This window comes from Meles meles, chromosome 16, assembly GCF_922984935.1.
Source record: "Meles meles chromosome 16, mMelMel3.1 paternal haplotype, whole genome shotgun sequence".
Lineage (NCBI taxonomy): Eukaryota > Metazoa > Chordata > Mammalia > Carnivora > Mustelidae > Meles > Meles meles.
This window is the reverse complement of record NC_060081.1, coordinates 30668377-30693690: the sequence shown is the minus strand read 5'-3', so window position 1 is coordinate 30693690 and position 25314 is coordinate 30668377. Positions and strand designations below refer to the sequence as shown.

Genomic DNA, 25314 nt, shown 5'->3' with positions numbered 1-25314 from the left:
AAATATGGTGGTATCTGATCATTTGGTAAATCCTAACTGGACATTGATCTGACCCACCATCCATGCAAGGCATGGAGGATACAGCTATTATTGGAAACAGTTCCTGACTCTAGGGGGCTTCTATGGGGCCAGAGAAGAGAGGCAGCTGAACAGTGTGGCCAATCAAGATGAGCAAATGTTGAGTGGGAAATCTTAGTGGGATCCCTGAAGAAGACATTGTGTGCCACATCTCCTCAGCTCACCTTGTGCTCACCTGCAGCTTGTGGGCAGTTTATGTGCACCCTTACAGCTTCCTACCTACCTCCAGTACCTGTTTGCCTCTCCCTTTTTCTTCTCCTGGGGGGAGCCTCGTGCAGCATTCAGCCAGTGGATGGATAGGTTCCCTGGCTTCCTCCCTGCTCAGTGGGGCGATTCTGAGGCATGCTCCATATAGTCTCCTAGAGGATCTTAACAGGAGTGAGTCCCAGCTGCCCACAGCAGTAGCTCACTCCTTGACAAGTCCTGTATTGATGTTCCTGCCTTACTTCCCCAGCAAATCCTGGGCCACCTCTGAGTTAGCCACCTGGCTCAAATCCTATCCTTAGTCTCAGCCTTTAGGGGTTGACCTGCCTCAGGCTAAGGATCTGAAACAGCACATGGCACATGGCACTTTATTGGCACTTTTGAGTCAGTTGGAAGATGGGCACTCACACGCTGAATGGGCGACCAGCACCAAGGTGTCCATGTGACCAATGAGAGTGGCCCAACTTGGATGTTTCCCCACCTCCATTGATGAAGCAACCTTGGGAAGGTCAGTCTGACTAGTTTTACCCAGCAGTCCCACTGGGTATCACTGGGGTGATAGTAGAGACTTATCAACTGGAGACACTGGATTGTTTGTACATCTAAAGTGCTTAAGGCATCCTATCTTTTCCCTGCTGCTCATGGGATGGGTGCCTTTCAAGTCATGCCTGTTGGGTTCCTTGACATCCACCCCAATATCTAGGCCTCAGAAAACATGTCTCCTCACTTCCCCGACACACGAAGCACAGAGACACAGTCTTTTAGGCACTCTGTAGGGCCAAATGTGTTTCAGAATTTAAATAGTTCAGATGTTGGAAGTGTAAAACCATACATCCATCAAATATGACATATCTGTCACCCTTGGAAGGGTCTGAGGCCATATCCCCTAAGACAGCAGTTTAGAGTTTCTGTACTTTTACCTTGAATACAAGTTTTCCCCAACATGATAAAAAAACTTTTGGTTCTTGGACAATATCAGATTTCCAATTGCAGGCACAGGATTATGGATCTCTTCAAAGTTCCACCCACCCAAATCCTATCACGGTTCACTGCCTGCCCTTCCTCTGACTTCTGAAGGACTCATGGCACTCAGTCTATTACAAAGTACAGCACCTGATACTACTCTGTCTCACATTGTTCTCATTGTTTTTCATGTCTTCATTTCAATTCTAAATATACACAAAGGCAGAGATCATGTTTTGTGCAGCATGCTGCATCTGGTAGGACTCTCTTGGTTGTAGGAAAATGGATTCATTTTAACTTTTCAAAAATGGAAGTAGAGTTGATACACACTTTACATTAGTTTCAGGTGTATAACATAGTGAGAGGGCAATTCTATACATGATGCTTACAAGTGTAGCTATCATCTGTCACCATACAATGCTCTCACAATAACACTGACTATTCCCTATGCTGTACTTTTAATCCCTGTGACTTATTCATCCCATCACTGGAAGCATATACCTTCCACTTACCTTCACTCATTTTGCCTGTCCCCAAACACCCTCCCATCTGGCAGCCCCTAGTTTCAATTCATGGGTATTTTTTCCCTGTAATTTTTGCTTGTTTTATTTTTTAGATTCTACATAAAAGTGAAATGGTATTCGATGTGTAAAAACAGAATTTTTGGCCTCATAACTGAAAAAGTGTAGGAACAACCTGTGATTCAGGTCCAGCTGGGTCCAGGCACTCTATTAGTCCATCAAGATTCAATCCTTTCTGTCTCTCTGGCCACTACATCTTTGTTGGTATCATTCTTTTTTTTTTCCCATTTTATTTATTTTTTCAGCGTAACAGTATTCATTCTTTTTGCACAACACCCAGTGCTCCATGCAAAACGTGCCCTCCCCATTACCCACCACCTGTTCCCCCAACCTCCCAACCCTGACCCTTCAAAACCCTCAGGTTGTTTTTCAGAGTCCATAGTCTCTTATGGTTCGCCTCCCCTTCCAAAAATTTTTTTTTAATAAACATATAATGTATTTTTATCCCCAGGGGTACAGGTCTGTGAATCGCCAGGTTTACACACTTCACAGCACTCACGATAGCACTTACCCTCCCCAATGTCCATAGCCCCCTCCCCCTCTCCCAATCCCACCTCCCCCAGCAACCCCCAATTTGTTTTGTGAGATTAAGAGTCATTTATGGTTTGTCTCCCTCCCAATCCCATCTTGTTTCATTTATTCTTCTCCTATCCCCCTAACCCCCCATGTTGCTTCTCCATGTCCTCATATCAGGGAGATCATATGATAGTTGTCTTTCTCCGACTGACTTATTTCACTAAGCATGATATCCTCTAGTTCCATCCATGTCGTCGCAAATGGCATGATTTCATTTCTTTTTTTTTCCATTTTATTTATTTTTTCAGCGTAACAGTATTCATTCTTTTTGCACAACACCCAGTGCTCCATGCAAAACGTGCCCTCCCCATTACCCACCACCTGTTCCCCCAACCTCCCACCCTTGACCCTTCAAAACCCTCAGGTTGCCCCAACCTCCCACCCCTGACCCTTCAAAACCCTCAGGTTGTTTTTCAGAGTCCATAGTCTCTTATGGTTCGCCTCCCCTCCCCAATGTCCATAACCCGCTCCCCCTCTCCCAATCCCACCTCCCCCCAGCAACCCCCAGTTTGTTTTGTGAGATTAAGAGTCATTTATGGTTTATCTCCCTCCAATCCCATCTTGTTTCATTTATTCTTCTCCTATCCCCCTACCCCCCCATGTTGCTTCTCCATGTCCTCATATCAGGGAGATCATATGATAGTTGTCTTTCTCCGATTGACTTATTTCACTAAGCATGATACGCTCTAGTTCCATCCACGTCGTCGCAAATGGCAAGATTTCATTTCTTTTGATGGCTGCATAGTATTCCATTGTGTATATATACCACAACTTCTTTATCCATTCATCTGTTGATGGACATCTAGGTTCTTTCCATAGTCTGGCTATTGTAGACATTGCTGCTATAAACATTCGGGTACACGTGCCCCTTCGGATCACTATGTTTGTATCTTTAGGGTAAATACCCAGTAGTGCAATTGCTGGGTCATAGGGTAGTTCTATTTTCAACCTTTTGAGGAACTTCCATGCTGTTTTCCAGAGTGGTTGCATCAGCTTGCATTCCCACCAACAGTGGAGGAGGGTTCCCCTTTCTCCACATCCTCTCCAGCATCTGTCATTTCCTGACTTGTTCATTTTAGCCATTCTGACTGGTGTGAGGTGATATCTCATTGTGGTTTTGATTTGTATTTCCCTGATGCCGAGTGACGTGGAGCACTTTTTCATGTGTCTGTTGGCCATCTGGATGTCTTCTTTGCAGAAATGTCTGTTCATGTCCTCTGCCCATTTCTTGATTGGATTGTTTGTTCTTTGGATGTTGAGTTTGCTAAGTTCCTTATAGATTTTGGATGCTAGCCCTTTATCTGATATGTCGTTTGCAAATATCTTCTCCCATTCTGTCAGTTGTCTTTTGGTTTTGTGAACTGTTTCCTTTGCTGTGCAAAAGCTTTTGATCTTGATGAAATCCCAATAGTTCATTTTTGCCCTTGCTTCTCTTGCCTTTGCCGTTGTTCCTAGGAAGATGTTGCTACGGCTGAGGTCGAAGAGGTTGCTGCCTGCGTTCTCCTCAAGGATTTTGATGGATTCCTTTCTCACATTGAGGTCCTTCATCCACTTGGAGTCTATTTTCGTGTGTGGTGTAAGGAAGTGGTCCAATTTCATTTTTCTGCATGTGGCTGTCCAATTTTCCCAGCACCATTTATTGAAGAGGCTGTCTTTTTTCCATTGGACATTCTTTCCTGCTTTGTCGAAGATTAGTTGACCATAGAGTTGAGGGTCGATTTCTGGGCTCTCTATTCTGTTCCACTGATCTATGTGTCTGTATTTGTGCCAGTACCATGCTGTCTTGATGATGACAGCTTTGTAATAGAGCTTGAAGTCCGGAATTGTGATGCCACCAACTTTGGCTTTGTTCTTCAATATTCCTTTGGCTATTCGAGGTCTTTTCTGGTTCCATATAAATGTGAGGATTATTTGTTCCATTTCTTTGAAAAAAATGGATGGTATTTTGATAGGGATTGCATTAAATGGGTAGATTGCTTTAGGTAGCATAGACATTTTCACAATATTTATTCTTCCAATCCAGGAGCATGGAACATTTTTCCATTTTTTTTGTGTCTTCCTCAATTTCTTTCATGAGTACTTTATAATTTTCTGTGTATAGATTCTTAGTCTCTTTGGTTAGGTTTATTCCTAGGTATCTTATAGTTTTGGGTACAATTGTAAATGGGATTGACTCCTTAATTTCTCTTTCTTCAGTCTTGTTGTTGGTGTACAGAAATGCAACTGATTTCTGTGCATTGATTTTATATCCTGACACTTTACTGAATTCCTGTAGAAGTTCTAGCAGTTTTGGAGTGGAGTCTTTTGGGTTTTCCACATATAGTATCATATCATCTGCGAAGAGTGATCGTTTGACTTCTTCTTTAGCAATTTGGATGCCTTTAATTTCTTTTTGTTGTCTGATTGCTGAGGCTAAGACTTCTAGTACTATGTTGAATAGCAGTGGTGATAATGAACATCCCTGCCGTGTTCCTGACCTTAACGGAAAAGCTTTCAGTTTTTCTCCATTGAGAATGATATTTGCGGTGGGTTTTTCATAGATGGCTTTGATAATATTGAGGTATGTGCCCTCTATCCTTACACTTTGAAGAGTTTGGATCAGGAAGGGATGCTGTACTTTGTCAAATGCTTTTTCAGCATCTATTGAGAGTATCATATGGTTCTTGTTCTTTCTTTTATTAATGTGTTCTATCACATTGATTGATTTGCGGATGTTGAACCAACCCTGCAGCCCTGGAATAAATCCCACTTGATCGTGGTGAATAATCCTTTTAATGTACTGTTGAATCCTATTGGCTAGTATTTTGGCGAGAATTTTTGCGTCTGTGTTCATCAAGGATATTGGTCTGTAGTTCTCTTTTTTGGTGGGATCCTTGTCTGGTTTTGGGATCAAGGTGATGCTGGCCTCATAAAATGAGTTCGGAAGTTTTCCTTCCGTTTCTATTTTTTGGAACAGTTTCAGGAGAATAGGAATGAGTTCTTCTTTAAATGTTTGGTAGAATTCCCCTGGGAAGCCGTCTGGCCCTGGGCTTTTGTTTGTTTGGAGATTTTTGATGACTGTTTCAATCTCCTTACTGGTTATGGGCCTGTTCAGGTTTTCTATTTCTTCCTGGTTCAGTTGTGGTAGTTTATATGTCTCTAGGAATGCATCCATTTCTTCCAGATTGTCCAATTTGTTGGCGTAGAGTTGCTCATAATATGTTCTTATAATTGTCTGTATTTCTTTGGTGTTAGTTGTGATCTCTCCTCTTTCATTCATGATTTTATTGATTTGGGTCCTTTCTCTTTTCTTTTTGATGAGTCTGGCCAGGGGTTTATCAATCTTACTGATTCTTTCAAAGAACCAGCTCTTAGTTTCATTGATTTTTTCTATTGTTTTTTTGGTTTCTATTTCATTGATTTCTGCTCTGATCTTTATGATTTCTCTTCTCCTGCTGGGTTTAGGGTTTCTTTCTTGTTCTTTCTCCAGCTCCTTTACGTGTAGGGTTAGGTTGTGTACTTGAGACCTTTCTTGTTTCTTGAGAAAGGCTTGTACCGCTATATATTTTCCTCTCAGGACTGCCTTTGCTGTGTCCCACAGATTTTGAACTGTTGTGTTTTCATTATCATTTGTTTCCATGAATTTTTTCAATTCTTCTTTAATTTCCTGGTTAACCCATTCATTCGTTAGAGGGATGCTGTTTAGTCTCCATGTATTTGGGTTCTTTCCAGCTTTCCTCTTGTGATTGAGTTCTAGCTTCAGAGCATTGTGGTCTGGAAATATGCAGGGAATAATCCTAATCTTTTGATACCGGTTGAGACCTGATTTGTGACCCAGGATGTGATCTATTCTGGAGAAGGTTCCATGTGCACTAGAGAAGAATGTGTATTCTGTTGCTTTGGGATGAAATGTTCTGAATAGATCTGTGATGTCCATCTGGTCCAGTGTGTCATTTAAAGCCTTTATTTCCTTGTTGATCTTTGGCTTGGATGATCTGTCCATTTCAGTGAGGGGAGTGTTAAAGTCCCCTACTATTATTGTATTATTATTGATGTGTTTCTTTGATTTTGTTATTAATTGGTTGATATAGTTGGCTGCTCCCACGTTAGGGGCATAGATATTTAAAATGGTTAGATCTTCTTGTTGGACAGACCCTTTGAGTAGGATATAGTGTCCTTCCTCATCTCTTATTATAGTCTTTGGCTTAAAATCTAATTGATCTGATATAAGGATTGCCACCCCAGCTTTCTTCTGATGCCCATTAGCATGGTAAATTGTTTTCCACCCCCTCACTTTCAATCTGGAGGTGTCTTCGCGTCTAAAATGAGTTTCTTGTAGGCAACATACTGATGGGTTTTGTTTTTTTATCCGTTCTGAAACCCTGTGTCTTTTGATTGGGGCATTTAGCCCATTAACATTCAGGGTAACTATTGAGAGATATGAATTTAGTGCCATTATTAGCCTGTAAGGTGACTGTTACTGTATATTGTCTCTGTACCTTTCTGATCTACTACTTTTAGGCTCTCTCTTTGCTTAGAGGACCCCTTTCAATATTTCCTGTAGAGCTGGTTTGGTGTTTGCAAATTCTTTCAGTTTTTGTTTGTCCTGGAAGCTTTTGATCTCTCCTTCTATTTTCAATGATAGCCTAGCTGGATAGAGTATTCTTGGCTGCATTTTTTTCTCCTTTAGTGCTCTGAATGTATCATGCCAGCTCTTTCTGGCCTGCCAGGTCTCTGTGGATAAGTCTGCTGCCAATCTAATATTTTTACCATTGTATGTTACAGACTTCTTTTCTCGGGCTGCTTTCAGGATTTTCTCTTTGTCACTAAGAATTGTAAATTTTACTATTAGGTGACGGGGTGTGGACCTATTCTTGTTGACTTTGAGGGGGATTCTCTGCATCTCCTGGATTTTGATGCTTGTTCCCTTTGCCATATTAGGGAAATTCTCTCCAATGATTCTCTCCAATAGACCTTCTGCTCCCCTCTCTGTTTCTTCTTCTTCTGGAATCCCAATTATTCTAATGTTGTTTCGTCTTATGGTGTCACTTATCTCTCGAATTCTCCCCTCATGGTCCAGTAGCTGTTTGTCCCTCTTTTGCTTGGCTTCTTTATTCTCTGTCATTTGGTCTTCTATATCACTAATTCTTTCTTCTGCCTCATTGATCCTAGCAGTGAGAGCCTCCATTTTTGATTGCACCTCATTAATAGCTTTTTTGATTTCAACTTGGTTAGATTTTAGTTCTTTAATTTCTCCAGAAAGGGCTTTAATATCTCCAGAGAGGGTTTCTCTAATATCTTACATGCCTTTTTCGAGCCCGGCTAGAATGTTCAGAATCATCATTCTGAACTCTTGATCTGACATATTAACAATGTCTGTGTTGATTAGGTCCCTAGCCTTCGGTACTGTCTCTTGTTCTTTTGTTTGTGGTGATTTTTTCCGCCTTGTCATTTGTCCAGATAAGAGGATATGAAGGAGCAAATAAATTAAAAGGGTGGCAAAGACCCCTGAAAAATGCGCTGTAACCAAATCAGAAGAGACCCCTAATTGTGGGGGGGAGAAAGGGGATAAAAACAGGTTCTGAAAAAAAAAAAGAAAAAAAAAGAAAAAAATTTAAAATATAAAACAAATAAAAAAATATAAAAAAGAAAGAAAAAATATATATATTTAGATGAACTAGTCAAAAAACGTTAAAAAAGAAAAGGGTAAAAGTTTTTTAAAAAAATTTAGCAGAAGAAGAAAAAAGAAAAAAGAAAAAAAATTGAAAAAAGAAAAAAAAAATTGAAGTAGCCGCAAGACTAAAGAATCATGGGGAGAAAGCCATGAGTTCCGTGCTTTGCTTTCTCCTCCTCTGGAATTGGTCTTCTGTCTTAGGAATGAACCTGCTTTCTCCTTGATAGATGAACTTCGTCCTGGCTGGATATTTTGTTGATCTTCTGGGGGAGGGGCCTGTTGTAGTGACTCTCAAGTGTCTTTGCCCAAGGCGGGATTGCACCGCCCTTACCGGCGGCCGGACTAAGTAATCGGCTCGGATTCGCTTTTGGGAGCTTCTGTTCCCTGAACGCTTTCCGTAGAGTTCCGGAGGATGGGAATGAAAATGGCAGCCTCCTAGTCTCCGGCCCGGAGGAGCCGAGAGCCTGGGGCCCCACTCCTCAGTGCGCCCCCAGAGGACAGCACCCAATCACTCCCGTATCCCCAGCCTCCAGCCGCGCTCCGAGCTCACCCAGCCCGCGACCAGTTCAAGGTAACCTCGAGCTGAGAGTTCAGTCCTCGGCTCTGTCTCTGCAGCCGGCTTCTCCGTTCTAATACCTGCGAGCTCTCCGACACTCCGACACCCCCGATCCTTCTGTGACCCTGCGGGGCCTGGGGCCACGCTGACCCCGCGTGGGCTTCACCCTGGTTTAGCCTCTGGAGCAATGTCCCTCAGTGGAACAGACTTTTAAAAGTCCTGATTTTGTGCTCAGTTGCTCCGCCGCTTGCCGGGAGCCGGCCCCTCCCCCCGCGGTCTATCTTCCCGTCGTTTTAGATTCACTTCTCTGCCAGTCCTGCCTTTCAGAAAGTGGTTGATTTTCTGTTTCTAGAGTTACTGTTCTTCTTCTCTTCGCTCTCCCGTTGGATTTGTAGGTGTTTGCAATGTTTAGATAAGCTATCGAGCTGATCTCCTGCTACCTGATGTAGTCTCAGGCTGCTACTTCTCCGCCATCTTGACTCCTCCCTGTTGGTATCATTCTTGACCAGGCTTTCTGTACGTGGCTGCCCCTAGACCCGGGAGGTTTACAACAGCTAGCTGAGCCATTGCTAGGGTGAGACAGCTTCTCTGTCCTCATGCTTCCACAAAAACTCTCATCAGTCCCTCCCATTGGCCAGCTGGGTCCTAAACCAATCTCCATAGCCAAGAGTGGTGGTGTTCTTGACCAAACATGGATCCTTGTTTCCTTAGGAACAAGTGCTTTCAGGCACTGTTGTTAGAATGCAAAATGGTACAGTCCCCAGGGAGGTCAATTACGTATGCATTTACCCATTGATCCAGAAATTCCACGAGTGGGAAGCTGATCCACCCATACAGTGGCAAGCAAATGGAATATGTATGCATAGGGCTATTCATCATGGAGCTACTTACAATAACAAAAGATGAAAAATCATCAGATATCCATGAACAGAGACTGATTTAATGAACTAAGGCACCTCCATACTTGGGGCTTCTGGAAGAAATGAAGAATATTAGGATGGTTAATTTTATGTGTTAATTTTATGTGTCAAATTGAGTGGGTTCTGGGGTGCCCTGATATTTTGGTCAAACAGTGTTCTTGTCTGTTATGTGTCTGTGGAGGGTATTTCTGAATGAGATTATCATTTAAGCTGGTGAACAGTGAAGCAGATTGTCCTCTCCAGTGTGGGTGGGTCACATCCAATCAACTGAAGGCCAGAATAGAACAAAAAACTGTCCTTGTCCTGACTTAGAATTACTCCTGCCCTGTGGCCTTTCTACTAGAACGTTACTATTTCCCCTGCCTTTGAAATGGAATGTTTGACATTGAGTGTAAGTAATATTGGGGCTTTGTGTTTGCTGAGCCCCCTAATATTGGTCACACAGATACTTTCAAGACTATTTCCTGAAATAAATGAATGTGTTTATCAATTAACCTGTGTGTGAATGTCGATAGTGCTGAGGCTGCTGAAACCTAAGAAGCTATTCAGGCTGGTATCCATCTATACAATAGATTGAAAGTGTGGCTGGTGATAGGCAGGAGAGGGGACAAAAGCCCAAACGGTGGTCCAACACAGCCTTGTGAGATGGTGAAAATCTGAAAGGCAGAATAATATGCAGGTCTGGAAACATTGAGTCAGAGTCTGGGAGAGACTCTGTGAATTGGAAGCAGGGATTTGTCACAGCCCTTGTTCACTTTGTGAACACAGTAGGTTAGAAGCCACATTGTGCAAGTTTTGACACAATATCTTCTGAGAAATTAGGGCATTGTAGACTCTTTTACTGTTAAGTTTGCTTGCATTCAACTTCAATTCCTTCAGAGACTCTCAAATTATGAGGCTGCAGGGATTTCTCTAATGTTCTGCAGTCATCCATCATCCCATGTAACAAAGAGTTTCCTGATAAATCACTAAAAATATCTGCTGCTTCATGAAAAGCATCTTTCTGTTTGGTGATGCATGCTGGAGATGGAGTACTGGCTTCTGATGGGCATTCCATCCTAGTGGTCCACAGCAAATCCATGAAAGGTACAGCCAATGCACTACTGGCACAGTACCCTTACATGCAGAAATTAAGCCCCTTTGGTACCTCCCCAAAGTGGCTTTAGATGATTCTGCTCTGTAGGAGAACAGGTCGACTTATTACTGGTATTGTTTCAGTGCTTTGCAATTTGTGATTACCCATCAGGTCCTTGAACATGGCAGATGTTGCTTACTTGTTGTGGACTTAAAATAGGTCAATGGGAACCTAGCTGGCCAGACTAGACCCAGCCTCCAGGGCCAGCAACTCCTTTGCAGCAAAGCTTTGAGGGAGAACCCTCAGAGTCAAAGCCCTGATTAAGGAGGAAAGAAGCTCATGTACCTCTCACCAGATGATTCTTAGCCCAGAAAAGGTTCCATTCGTCGTCCCTTGGATGGGACAATACGGAAGCACATCCCCAGTGGCACAGTGCCCCAGTTTCCCACAGTGGTTGCCTCTTCATTAACACAGACACTGTATTGGCTGCCCCTCTACCTTCTTTTCCATCTCCACTTCTCTACTTCCTGGAATAAGCTACTTAGACTCAAATGTTTTTCTCAGAAACATTTTCTTGAGAATCCAAACAAGACAGTCCTAGAGGTCTACAAACCCTCTGAGCCCAGCAGTTCATAAGAGGGATCCCACAGCCTGCTGGAAGCCATGTTAGTATGATAATGCAGTGAACTGAAAGCATAGGGACAGAAACAGCAGGTTAACGGTAATATGGTGGCTGAATTCAGGTGAACCCCTTGCAAATAGAGAGACTGAGACTCCATATGACTGCAGGCATGTAAGAGAGCCCACCTGAGATCAGTGGAGCTTACCTCCTAACTGTGGAACTGTAGACTTCTGAGCAATAACAAAGGGTGTTTATTTGGACTGTAAGATTTGGGGTCATTTGTTATGCAGCTATCGTAACTGCTACAGGATGCTTGTTTTTTGTTGTTGTTGGTGTTGTTGTTGTTTTTTCAACTGAGCTATAACTGACAACATTGCTTGTATTAAAAATATAGTGTAATAATCTGATATATGAGGAAAAAATAGTTCCTATGTGTTACCAAGCAAGGAAGAAAATTGTGGAAATGTGGCACCATTGCTTCAAATGAGGTGGAGTGTGGGCAGTTGAGGCCATAACTGACCTGCAGTATTTAAATGGAGATGACCTGATGTTTCCATGTCACTGTGATGAGAGAGAATTGGAGGGAGGTCTGGCAGCAGAAGGAGCTACTAAAGGACCAGAAACTCTAGAACGAATTACACCAGAGTGGAAGTACCATCTACCTTCCAAGCTATAACTTCTTCATTCTCAAAAATCGTCCATGAGACATAAAGTGGGAGAAGATGTTTACAAAACATATATCTGAAGAAGACTTGTATCTAGAATATATAAACAATTCTTAGAACTCTATATTAAGACAATCCTTTTTTCTTAAGGGTAAAAGACCTGAACAGATCTTCCCCCAAAGAAGGATTTACAATGTCAAATATATGCATGAAAAGATGTGCCACATCATTAGTCATTAAGGAAAGGCAAACGAAAATCAGATTGAGACACGACTACAAAATCTACAAGTACAATTAACATTAAAATGTCTGACCATACCAAGTTTTGGCAAGGACGTGAAGCAACTGCAATTGTCCCAGTCTGCTGATAGACATGTAAAATGGTACAACCACTTGGGAAAATAATTTGGCAGTTTCTTAAAAAGGTATGTTTCCCATTCTGTGTAGGTTTCCTATTTTCAGAGAAATGAAGATACATGTCCATACAAAGATGTGGACATGACAATTCACAGCAGCTTAATCTAGAAAAGCAAACTTGACAAAACTGAAGTGTTCATCAAAAGGTGAATGGATGAACAAATTTTAGTGTATCCATATGGTGGAATATTACTCAGCAACAAAAAGCAACAAACTATTGATGCACACAATAAAGTTGAATCTGAAAATTATTATGGTGAGTAAAAAAGCCATACTGTACATAGTATACATCCTGTTTCCATGTGCATAAAATTCAGGGGATGCAAAGTTAAAGTGACAGGAAGCAGTGGAAACAAAGGCAAAAATGAACTATTGGGACTTCATGATGATAAAAAGCTTTTGCACAGCAAAGGAAACTATCAACCAAACCAAAAGACAACTGACAGAATGGGAGAAGATATTTGCAAATGTCTTATCAGATAAAGGGCTAGTACATCAAATCTATAAAGAACTTACCAAACTCAACACCCCAAAAAAGAAATAATCCAATCAAGAAGTGGGCAGAACATAGGAATAGACATTTCTCCAAAGAATACAAGCAAATGGCCAACAGACACATGAAAGAATGCTCAATATCACTTGGCATCAGGGAAATACCAATCAAAACCATAATGAGATACCACCTCACAGTGGTCAGAATGGCTAGAATTAACAAGTCAGGAAATGACAGATGTTGGTGAGGGTGAGAAGAAAGGGGAACCCTCTGGCCCTTTGGTGAGAATGCAAACTAGTAGAGCACTCTGGAGAACAATTCAGAGGTTCCTCAAAAAGTTAAAAATAGAACTACCCTATGACCCAGCAATTGCACTACTAGGTATTTACCCCAAAGACACAAATGTAGTGATCCAAAGGGACCCATGCACCCCACTGTTTCTAGCAACAATGTCCACAATAGCCAAACTATGGAAAGAGTCCAGGTGTCCATTGACAGATGAATGCATAAAGAAGATGTGGTATATACATGGAATGGTATAAATGTGGTATATATAAGGGAATACTACTTAGCCATCAAGAAATATGAAATCTTTCCATTTGCAATTATGTGCATGGAACTGGAAGGTATTATGCTAAGCAAAATAAGTTAATCAGAGAAAAACAATTATCATATGATCTCACTCAGCTTAGGAATTTATAAAACAAAACAGGATCATAGGGGAAGAGAGGAAGAAGGAAAGAAGATGAAAGAGAGGGAGACAAACCATAAGAGACTCTTAATCATAGGAAACAAACTGAGGGTTGCTTGAGGGGAAGTAGGTGGGAGTATAGGGTAACTGGGTGATCGACATTAAGGAGGGCACATGATGTAATGAGCACTGGGTATTATATGAGACTGAGGAATCCGTGGCCCCTAACTCTGAAACTAATAATACTTTGCATGCTAATGAATGGAATTTAAATAAAAAATAAAGAGCACACTTGCACAAAAATAAATAAACAAATCAAGCAAGTAATCAAGCAACAAGTGATTACCTGGTGACAGGATGGTTGAGGGAAGGAAGGATTATAAGGGCATCAGGGAACTTTTGAGGATGATGTTTGTGTGTCAAAACTCATCAAGTGGTGTTTGTTTAAAAAAACTTTCTCCTAAAGATGATAAGGGGGTGTGGTATTTGGCACATTTGGTACTCTTATTCTGGAAAATTCTAATCCCCTACTTGGCATTCACAGAGAGGTAATTCATCAAGGCTTCCAAATTCTGTTTAAAAATCTATCTATCTATCTATCTATCTATCTATAGATAGAGATATAGGTATATATACCTATATATAGGTATATATATATATATACCTATACACACACACATATATATATATACAGATTTTATTTTAGATTTTATTTATTTATTTGAGAGAGAGAGACAGAGTGAGAGAGCAAGAGAGGGGAGGTCAGAGGGAGAAACAGACTCCCCATGTAGCTGGGAGTCTGATGTGGGACTCGATCCCAGGACTCTGGGATCATGACCGGAACCGAAGGCAGTCGCTTAACCAACTGAGCCTCCCAGGCACCCCTATAGGTAGATATACTTTAAAGAGAGCATGAGCAGGGAGGAGAGACAGAGGAAGAAGGAGAAGCAGACTCTTTGTTGAGCAGGGAGCCTGACATGGGACTTGATCCCAGGTTTCTGGTATCATGATCTGAGCTGAAGGCAGAGGCTCAACTGACTGGGCCACCCAGGTGCCCCCAAATTATCTTTTGTAAAAAAAACGGAATGAGGTATACATTTTGAAGTGCATTCTGTTGTAGGCCTGCTAACTTTGGAACTGGAAGTCATCCTCTGTACCCAGCAGACGTGGAAAATGAAAGGCAATGTGACTGGTCTAAGGTCACTTCTCAGGTCATGGCCACCCAATGGTTTTTCCCTCCCAGATTCCACCTGTGGATTGGTGCTCAGTTCACTGGAACATCTGGCTTCCTAAGCCCTTCATAAATGTCCATTATTTTTTTGGTGTGTGTTTTCTTTCTGAGGGCTTGATTGAGACCATTTTCTCTAATTTGGAGTTTTTAAGGACACTCTCAGGAACCAGTCTCAGTTTTCAGTGCAATGGTATTCCTCCTTCCATTGTATTGCCAGGTCACAGCTCTTTTTCCTCCTGAGCCCCTTTGTTCCTTGGTGCCTTTATCCCAAATCTATACCCAGCCAGCCTCACCCCTCCAGAGTCCTCAGGGGACAAGTATCAGACCCTGTCTTTCTGCTACATCCTTAGGCTGTACTGATGCCTGACTATAATCTCCCTGTTCATAAAGGACCCAGAGGATTCAGGTTAAAACTTGTGTGAGCACTTGTAAAATCCTTTGGGAAATCAGTGTAGTTTGTAGCAGTGCCTCATGCCATTCCCCTCACAAGCTCCCCCAGCCCATTCATGTGGATTTCCAAGTAACCCTGTGCACCACACACAGGGTGGCCGCCAGCGCCTGCCTCTGCCCACATGTCAGGGCTGACTCAGGAACTCAGGCTCCCACCTTACCCATTTTCAGCTTTAGCCACCCCTCTTAAAAGGAGTTTGTGTTCTACACACATCACAGAGATCCACGAGGGCACAAGAAAGGGAAGACACCAGCATAATGAAACCCATTCACTATTGATGCCTTCCATCCTGACTCAACCTACTGAGGAAGAGAACACAAGGAGATCCCTGCAGGGGTGGACAAAGCCCTGTCCTGGCTGTTCATTTTCCTGGCATTCAAAATGCCTCTTTGTTTATGTCAAACTGGTGCTGATAAATCACTGTGCTGAAATCACTTGTGCTGATTCACTTGTGCTGAAAGCAGTGAACATTTTTGGATTGGACTGCTGACACGTTTCTCCATGTGGTCCATGAACAAGTAGCTTTGGCATACAGAAAACCAAGGAATACAGATGTTGTGAAAAGAAGGGCCATATGTACCCTGAGGTTCATGGTAGCAATATCCACAATAGCCAAACTGTGGGAACAGTCAAGACACTCTTCAACAGAGGATGGATAAAGAAGCTTTGGTCCATATATACAATGGAATATTACTCAGCCATCAGAAAGGATGAATATACAACTTTTGCATCAACATGGATGGGACTGGAGGAAATGGTGCTGAGTGAAAGAAGTCAAGCAGAGAAAGAAATTAGCATATGGTTTCACTCGTGGAACCTAAGGATTAACACGGAGGACATTGGAAGAAGGAAAGGAACAGTGAATTGGGGTAAATCTGAATGGGAGATGAACCAAGAGAGACTGTGGACTCTCAGAAACAAGCTGAGGATTTTGGAGTGGAGTTGTGTGTGCCTTGTGGGGATTATTAAGGAGGGCACATATTGCATGGAGCACTTGTTGTTGTACATAAACAATCTTGAAACACTGCATCAAAAACTAATGTTACATTTAATGGTGACTGTCATAACACAATAATGAAAAAAAATCAATCAATATGTTCAAGAAATCTGTGCACCCACCTCCACGCTCAAAGACTATTATTTCTTCTTCTTCTTCTTCTTCTTCTTCTTCTTCTTCTTCTTCTTCTTCTTCTTCTTCTTCTTCTTCTTCTTCAAGCATTAATTACAACAGACAAGACACTGTAAACAACCATGCCCATTAGTGATGACTGGGTAAAGAAGAGTTTAAATCTATATTAGGATATTATTCATTCATAAGGAAAGGAAATCATGGCAAATGTGATGACACCTGGACTTTTAAGCCACATGAAATAAATGAGAGAGAGGAAGGCCAATACTAAGGTATGCAGGGATAGAGATATAGAAAGATACTACAAGATGTATTTTTCCCTTCTACATGGAATCTGAAACCAAGAAGAGAAAAGGAGAAAAATGAACTCAGCAAAAGCCTTCAGATTGAAGGAACCATAAGCATAGTGCGGGGGGTGGGGCAGGGATTGAGGGAATCATGGAGAGCTACAAACTTCCAGTTGTAAGAGAAAGATATAAGAAGGATGTCATGTACAAACTTATAACTATAGTTCATACTGCTCTATGGCGTATTTGAGAGGTGTTAAGAGAGCCAATTTTGAGAGTTCTCATGACCCAAAGAAGAACCTTTCCTTTCTTTGCTCTTTCCTTTCTCTTTGTATCTCTAAGAGATGATGGTGGTCAACTCAACTTATTCTGGTCATCATTTTAGAGCCTAGGAAAATGAAATCATTACATTGTGTAGCTGAGACGTGCAGAGTGCTCAGTCAATTCTTTCAATAAAACTGGGTCCAAAGATATTTTACCATTCATAATGAGCCTCAGGAAAGTTGACGTGGCAAAGGAATGACAAGTAAACCAAACTGAAAACAGCAGAACCTAAAGTCGGTAGATTATGATAGGCATAGTAACATCCATGCCACGTGCATCAACACTGGGTTCTGAGTTGAAAAATCAGTGAATGAAATTCCAGTAATGAAGTAGAATGTTCAATTTGGGTTTTGTTTCAAAACATGACCAAGGAATAAAATGTCTCAAGACATTAACTCTGAAAATTACCTTCTCGCATAAAGTTGTCCTGTTTTAGGCAATTCTGATTTTAAACCTTGAAGTAGGCACAGAAGGACAACATTTTGTTTGCTCCAAGTTGTCTCAAGGAAAATGGCTGAAATCAAATGGCTGAGATAGGACCTACCTGGAAGGTTATAAATGGCCAGATGAAATGGTCCTGTGTTCATTTCTCCATCTTAGCAAATTACACTTTCCAGTGTAATTTATTGTTAGGTCATGAAGTCCATGAAGTTCAAGGAGTACATTCTAAATGTCTTAAAAGCATTAATGTCTTTGTCCAACCTCCCTGGAACCTACCTTCCCATCTCATTGCATCTTGTCAATCCAAACCTCTTTAGCATGAGTCAGACTTCCCATGAGCACCCCCTTCCAGCCCTTGGCAAACACCATTCTAATTTCTGTCCTTCGGAACAGAAAGGACCTACTTTAGGTAGGTCCTAAGAGTGGAGTCAAAGTTGGTATCTTCATTCATACTCCTCTCACTTAGCATATTATCTTCAAGGTTCACCCATGGGGTGGAGCATGTCAATGTTTCGTCCTCTTTCCAGAATGAATACTATCCCAATATCTGCATATACAACATCTGTTCCTCCCTGGACAGATACATGGATTGCATTCATGGATTAGCTTTTAGGAACAATGTTGTCATGAAAAGGTGTGCTCAGATAAGTCATCAAGACCATACTCTTCATTAATTTGGGTATCTACCACAGAAAGGCAAGTACTGAAACACATGGTAGTTCTAAAGTTGATTTTTAAAAAGCATTTTATTTATTCATTTGTCAGTGTGAGAAAGCAGCATGCAGAAGCAGGAGAAGTGGCAGGCAGAGCAGGCAGGAAAGAAGCAGACTCCTGGCTGAGCAAGAAGCCCAATGCGGGACTCCATCCCAGGATCCTGGGACCATGACCTGATCCAAAGGCAGACACTCAACAGACTGAGCCACCCAGGTGTCCTGCTGAAGTTGATTTTTGTGAAGAACAGCCATACTGATTTCACAACCATGCCATTAAACATTTCTACCACACCCAGTCACCAAGGTTCCTACTTCTCTATGTCTTTGCCAACACTTACCTTTCCCTTTCTCCTGAGACTTTGTTTTTGTTTTGTTTTGCTTGGTTTCGTTTTAATTCTTCTGTGGGTAGTCAACCTCATGGATGCATAATGGTATCTCATTGCTTGTTATAAATAGGATTTCCCAAAAAATTAGTGATGGGAACTATCCTTTCCAATTTCCTTCCATGCGTCTTAGCTTTGAGGTGATGTCTCTTCCCCATTTGTACACCCACACATCACATTTGATTTGTTTCTCTGTTGTTGCTGTTGTTGTCATTGTCGTTGAGTTTCTGGGATCTCTAGATAGTGTGGCTATTGAGAACCTGTCAGATACATGGTTTGCAAACATGCTCTTCCGACTTTTGGACTATGCTTTCCCTTGGTTGATAATGTCGTTCAAGTTACAAAGATTTTAAGTATTCTGAATGTCCAGTGTGTGAGTTTCTTTTTCTTTTCCATTCTGTGCCTTGCATGTCATATCCATGAAATCATTCTGTTTTGTGAAGCTGATGAAGATGAATGCTGTGGAGCTCCAAATGCAGAGATGAAACAGGATCATTGGTGGAGGCAGGCAGCAGCATGAACTGGAGAAGCACAGGCCAGAAGCTGGGGTCCTGACCAGATGCGATGGCGTGATGATAGGAATAGGCACGGTGGATGAGCAGGAGCTGTGTACTGGAAATAGTACCCTGCCCATTTTGGACACCACCTGTGTGGTGATGGGAACAGTGAGATGTATGACTGGACATGTCCCCAATCTCAGGCCTTCTTCAAAGGGAGCCTTTTATTGCACTCTGCTCCAGTCCTGTTTGAAAGGTTTCTTAATCCGATGAGGGACATAGACTTCTTCCACGACAGAGGGTGATGATAGTGGTGTGGTAACACCTGTCTCCGAGGAACTTCTCATCCCTCTATTATGGTGAGCCACTGTCTGGAGTCAGTCACCAAGAAGTTTCAAATGACTCAAGGACACTGGGAGCAACCTCCAAGAGGGACCAGCCTGTCATTGCCATGCTGAGCTGAATTTAGGTAAGACCTTTGTACCCTTGTTGTGTGTTCCCAGTTCATGATCACTTAGTTCTGCAGGTTCTTCTATGGGAGAAAGGGGAGGGCCGTGTCTGAAGGTGAGCTGGAGAGCTCTTGCACCTCCCGGACTGAGATGGAGACACTGCCCCTACCAGTCCCACAGGTGAACAAAGGGATGGACGTCATCCAGGATCCAACTTGCAGCCACAAGTGTTCATACCACTTTTCTGGAAAACTTGCACTAAGGCCCTTGTAAAGGATGGAGGGGGCACACCTGTAGTAACTCCTGTGGCAACTAGGGATATTAACTGCTTGGGGTGAGTCACCTTGAAGAAAAAAAAGTGCTTGCCCCCCTGTCAAGAGTGCTCCAAATAGACTAGAACGGCATAAGGACTGCAACTGGTGAAAGCATGATTGAAAACCTCTTTAGGGCTGAAAAAGGTAGAGTGTCCTGAGAATTGCTTCCTCATGAATAGGCTGTCTCATTCCCTTGCCGGAGGGAAGACAAGAAATCATCCAGTATTTTCCACATTGAAAATCAAGAAAACACAGAACTTTGGATTGTATTTTGTTGTTGTTGTTGTTGTTGTTGTTGTTGTTGTTGAAAGTCAGTTAGGCACCATACAGTACCTCATTAGCTTCCGAGGTAGTGCTCAATCATTCATCAGTTGTGTATCACCCCCAGTGCTCATCACATCGCATGCCCTCCTTTATGCTCCTGTCCAAATTACCCCATAGCCGCACCCACCTCCCCTCCAGCAACCCTCTGCTTGTTTCTTAGGTAAGAGCCTCTCATCGTTTTTCTCCCTCTCTGGTGACTTCCCATTCAGTTTTCCCTCCCTTCCCCTGTGATTATCAAATGGCTTCACACACAGGTGGGACTTAAAACCCAGGGCAGGGGATCACAGTGGGCTTTCTTTCAGTGATGTTATTTTGTATCTTTTCATGTTTGTCCACATTTCACTTTTCCAAAGAAATGACCCATTCCAGTGATGTGTCCATTGTGTCTGGAGGGACGGGGGTTCTTCACTCCTGCTCAGTGAGTTGGGATCCTGAAGCGGGTGTTGGGAGAACCTCCTCTGTGTTACTGTTCTGTTGGTGCCCTTGTGGGGCCTCCCTTTCCTTCTCTGGAAAACGATGAGAGATCCAGTTGTGCTATGTTTTCCAGAAGGCCCTCCAGCTCCAATCTTCCAGGGGCTAGAAAGAGCCAACTATGGATTAGTCCATGAAACAAGGGATAGGATCATTCCTTCAACTACTTCATGAAGACACACAACCAAGTAGAATGGAAACACCAGAGGAGCATAGATCCAAGGGGACATGAGTGAAATGTTTTTACAACAGCCAATAGCATAAGAAGGTATCATTTCTGTGAACAAAGAGGTGGGCCCTTTCCTTTCCATATCAACAGACTTCACATTTGTCTTTGGACTTTTTCATTGATCTTTAATGTACATTTATGTTCAGCCTGAGGAGACCTGATTATGAAACTCTCAGAGCATAATCTCATCTTTGATCTCCTAATACCATCTTTCAAAGAAATTTTTGAAAATACAGTCTAATTGACCTTCAGGGATTTCATCGTTTCAGGTGAACAGTAGGGATTCAGGATTTCTGTATATGACTCAGTGCTCAGCACAATAAGTGTACTCTTAATCCCCCACCCTCTTCCACCCATCCCCCCACCTGGTTCCCACCAGTATGTTCTCTATATTTGAGTCTGTTTTTTTTTAATTGCCTCTCTTTCCTTATTCCCTTTATTCTTCTTTTCTGTTTCTGAAAAGTCACCCATGAATCAAAAACCTATGTTAACGTAACACTCACGGATGTTAAGTCTTACCTCAGTATCTTGGTCTGTGTGAATTGTGATGAAGAGACCACCAGGTTCGGTTGACAGTGGCTCCCAGGGATCCCCGTCCCTGCTATGTACCTGCCTGTCTATCCTCTGAGTGGTTGCTGAGAGGTTTCTGACCAAGGGAACATAGGGCAAGAGATGGTCTTTCACAACTCCAAGCTTTCATGATCAAACTGTGTCACTTCCCTGTGACTCTCTTGTGTTCCGTCGCTTTCTGCCCAGGATCCCAGCACTTGGGAAGCAAGCACTGGTGTTTAGAATGGCCTTCCATAGAGGCCAGAGAGGAAGCCTCCTAGGAGTACCCAGTCTACTAGGTCAAAAGGAACTCAAGCTCAGGATTTAGCTTCCACTGAACAAACTGTCTTTCCTCCCATCCTGCCTCCCTATACCCTGGAGAACAGAAGGAGAGGCCTGTGGGGGTGGACAAAGCCCTGCCTGGCTGTTGATCTTCCTGACAATCAAACACCTCTTTGTGGCTGCCAGACTGTTGCTGATCAATCTCTTCTTTGTGGTGAAAGAGAGAACATTTTGTCCACTGGTCCGCTGACAAGTTGTTTCTCCATGTGCTCCAGGGACTGGTGGCCCAAGCATCAGCTCTGAGCATGCTGGAAATGCAAAGGGTCAGGTCCCTCCCAGGATTTCTCAATTGGAATCTGCACTTTGCCATGATACCCTGGGCATCAGAACCTGAGAGGATCATCCCCCCAAAAGCACTGTGGAATGTTCCACAGAGGGAAAGCTAATTGGCCACCTTGATCCACCAGCAGGGAAGGGGTGGTTGTTTCCTGGGCCTTTTTGGCAATTTCTCTCTGCCAAGAATCCCCTGAAAGGTTGATTCCCCAGTGGCCCTGGTGGGGATGGTTCTGGAAGTAAGGAAATACCCCCCCCATTCTGGGACTTAGAGTTGAGATGGAAGCTAAGCATGCACCCAACAGCAGGAGCTCCAACTTGCCCAGACTGAGCGACTGCTCAGGAGCTCTGTGTTGTACTTTTGCTAGGTCCTTTTGTGTCAGCTTACAGTATTGGGGATTTTTCTTGTGGTGCTGGATCCTGTCTTCTTCGATTCCCTTGCACTGTATCTGCAAGTTTGGGGACCCTTGGCTTGTCCTTTTGCTTCCATTGAATTTTGGATTTCCTCTTTGGATTCTCGGTTGACCCAGTCCTTGTTGGGTGCATGTAATTTAAACTCCATGGATTCATGGTCTCTCCAGATTTGCTCTTGGGGTTCATTTGGAGTTCCATAGTGTCATGCTCAGAAATGATGCATGGTATGATATCCATCTTTTGGAGTTTGTTGAGACTTGGGTTGTGCCCTAACGTGTGATCTATTCTGGAGAATGTTCCATGTGCACTTGTAAGCACTACGGATTCTGCTGTTTCAGGGTGGAAGGTTCTGCATCTATGTGTTCAAATGAGTGCATCCCTCAAAACCATTGATTCCTTGTTGATTCTCAGTTTGGATCACGTCTCCATTAATAGATGTGGGGTGTTAGAGTCCCCCACTGTATGGTATTGCTGTCAAGGTTCCTTTATGTTTGTTATGAACTGTTGGATGCCTTTGGGTGCCCCTATGTTGGGTGTCTAAATATTTCATGATGTTCGCTCTTATTCCATGGTCTCCATTATGATGAAGTAGTGTCCTTCTTTGGGTCTTCCTACCTCCCCCTTTTTTATCTGTTGTGTCTGGATAGAAGTATTCCTACCATGCTTCATTTCGCATCCATTTGCATGATAGATGCTTCTCCCCTGCTCCCATTCCATCTGTGTCTTGGTCTACTGGGTCAGGTGAGTTCCCCATTTCAGACAAGTGAGTGGAACATGGGTGTGTCACCTGGTAGATGTTGGAGACCAGGAACTTCAGAACCCCCAGACCTGACAGTCCCCTTGGCCAGCAAGGAGAGTGTGAGGATTCTCTGGTCAAGTGTATGAAACTTTATCCTGGCATGGGAGAACCAGTCTCTGTTCCATCGGACCCCAGACAGAGAGCAGTGGCTACCATGGACCTGACCAAGAGGGTGGGTCCTGAAGGGCACCACTGCCTTGCCAAGAACTGCGTAAGGAAATGCAGGATGGCTGAACATCCTAGTTCCTAACTCAGCATAGATGTGAATAGAGCCAGACAGCCCCAGCCCCAGGGTGAATCTTCAGACCAGGCTGTCAACACGTTCATGCCAAAGGCTTCTGCTCCCCGAGGAATGCTTCAGGCCATTCCCTACTTTATCCACACATGATCATGCCTCCTCACACCCGTCCTCTCCTTCTAGCCCTGCACCTTCTGTGCTGCCTTGATGAGTAGTTTCCTGTCCTGGGGTTGTCTTCTCTGCAGAGCTTTGAGAGTGTGTGACAGCTCTTCCTGAAGAGAGGGAAAGAAGTTAGGCTCAGGGGAGACATAACGTGGCAGGGTAGAGTGCGAGTCCTTTTTCTTGGAGAACCCCCACATGTCCAACGGGCTGGCTGAGGGTTTTCTCTGGGCTCCTCTGAGGAGGACATGGGAGGGAGTTCTCCTGGGCGTCCTCCTGGGCGTCCCTTCCCCGCTTAATTGAACAGCTTGGATTGGGTGCAGTTTTAGTTGAACCATGGGCAGAGAGTTCAGTGGCTGCCAAGTCACCACGTGGAAATATGGAATTCAGCTCAGCCCACGGTAGGGCATGGAGGAAATTGGATTTCTCCAGCAGGAGGCATGGTGGCCTGTTCCCAGGAAGGCTGAGAGAAGCAGCCCCAGGCCCAAGTCCTTTGATCAGGGTTTGCTGCCTCCCAGGAAGTCCCAGCTGACCAAGGGGGAAAAGGACAGGCCTGTGGGAGATCCTGCCTCCATCCTGATCCCTTCCTGGAGAGAAGCCTACTCACCTGGAAACGTTGTCCCATGTCCTCTTCAGGCGGTGAATGGAGACACTCTGCAGAGCTGTGAGGATGGCATGCAGGGAGCAGAAGTTCGCCAGAATCTGGCAGGCCTGGGGGAGGGAGGAGGAGGAGCTGTCAGTGGGAGAGCAGGAGCCCTAGATGCTCGGGAGCTTCAGTGACCCCTCAGTTTACAGCACCCCCCCCCCCCGCTGGATGAAGCTGATGACCAGGGAGCTGCAGAAGGGCACAGGTCAGCCCTAAAGAGGAACACTGCTGGTGAGAGGGAGGATGTTCCTTCACTGCAAAGAAGGAGTCACGTAGGAACTGATTGTCCCAGTGTTGGGCCATGCGAGTGAAGGTCAACATGCCCCTGGGATGAAGAGCCTAGGGACCACAGTTCTTCTGAGCCCGTGGTTGTGACTGAGGCTGGACTAGCAAAAGATTTTCCCCCAAGTTAGCACCCATCATTCAGGGAGCCATTCGACTCAGAATCTGAGTATCTGGGCGCATGTTGTCCTTGCCACTGACTCCGTTCCTGGCACTGTGAGCCTCGATTGATGCCAGCCCCAACCACCTGGGCTGTATTTTTGCTTCAGGGTGAGAGAAGAAAAGAGGAACAAGGGAGAAGTGGAACATGAGAAAAGTAACTAGGAAGTGCGAAACTCTTTACATGACATCTGGAGACGCACGAGGCATGCTATTTCATCACATTGAGTATATCCCGAGGCTCAGAAGCCACTCGCTAAGCATTTCCACCCCATCATGGTGCCCCAGTATAATGACGCCAAGAAGGAAAGGGATGGTTCCAAAATGACACAAAGCCGGGACCCAGGACTCCTGGGAGCATTCATCCAGGCCAAGTCCCATCCCTTCTTGCAATTCTTCTGGCCTTCAATGTGTACCTCTGATTCCTGTGATACCATTGCACACATACCACAAATACGATCTCCACACACCCCCAAGATGTCCCAAAGAAGTAGATTCTCCCTGGTCCCCACTATGCAGGTTGGGAATGTGGGCACTAGGCGAGACAGAATGATTGAGGACACAGAAGTGGGAAAGGAAAGAGAACAAAGGTTTGACTTCAGCTCTTTCTCCTGAAAGGGAGGACCTGAGGGCCATTTCCAGAGAATGGTGCCTCTGGCATTTGGGGCTCATTGTGTACAGTCCCGGGGAAGAGAGGTCAAGAGTCAACTGAAGGG

General features: G+C 43.6%; 1 long non-coding RNA gene across 1 annotated transcript in view; it reads left to right on the top strand.

The window, feature by feature from the left end:
- LOC123927177 overlaps positions 1-25314 on the top strand; it is a 43953-nt gene that overhangs the window by 14111 nt on the left and 4528 nt on the right. Inside the window, exon 2 of the long non-coding RNA XR_006815364.1 lies at positions 18897-19419. This is a non-coding gene — a long non-coding RNA (uncharacterized LOC123927177). The remainder of the gene's footprint in view (positions 1-18896; positions 19420-25314) is intronic.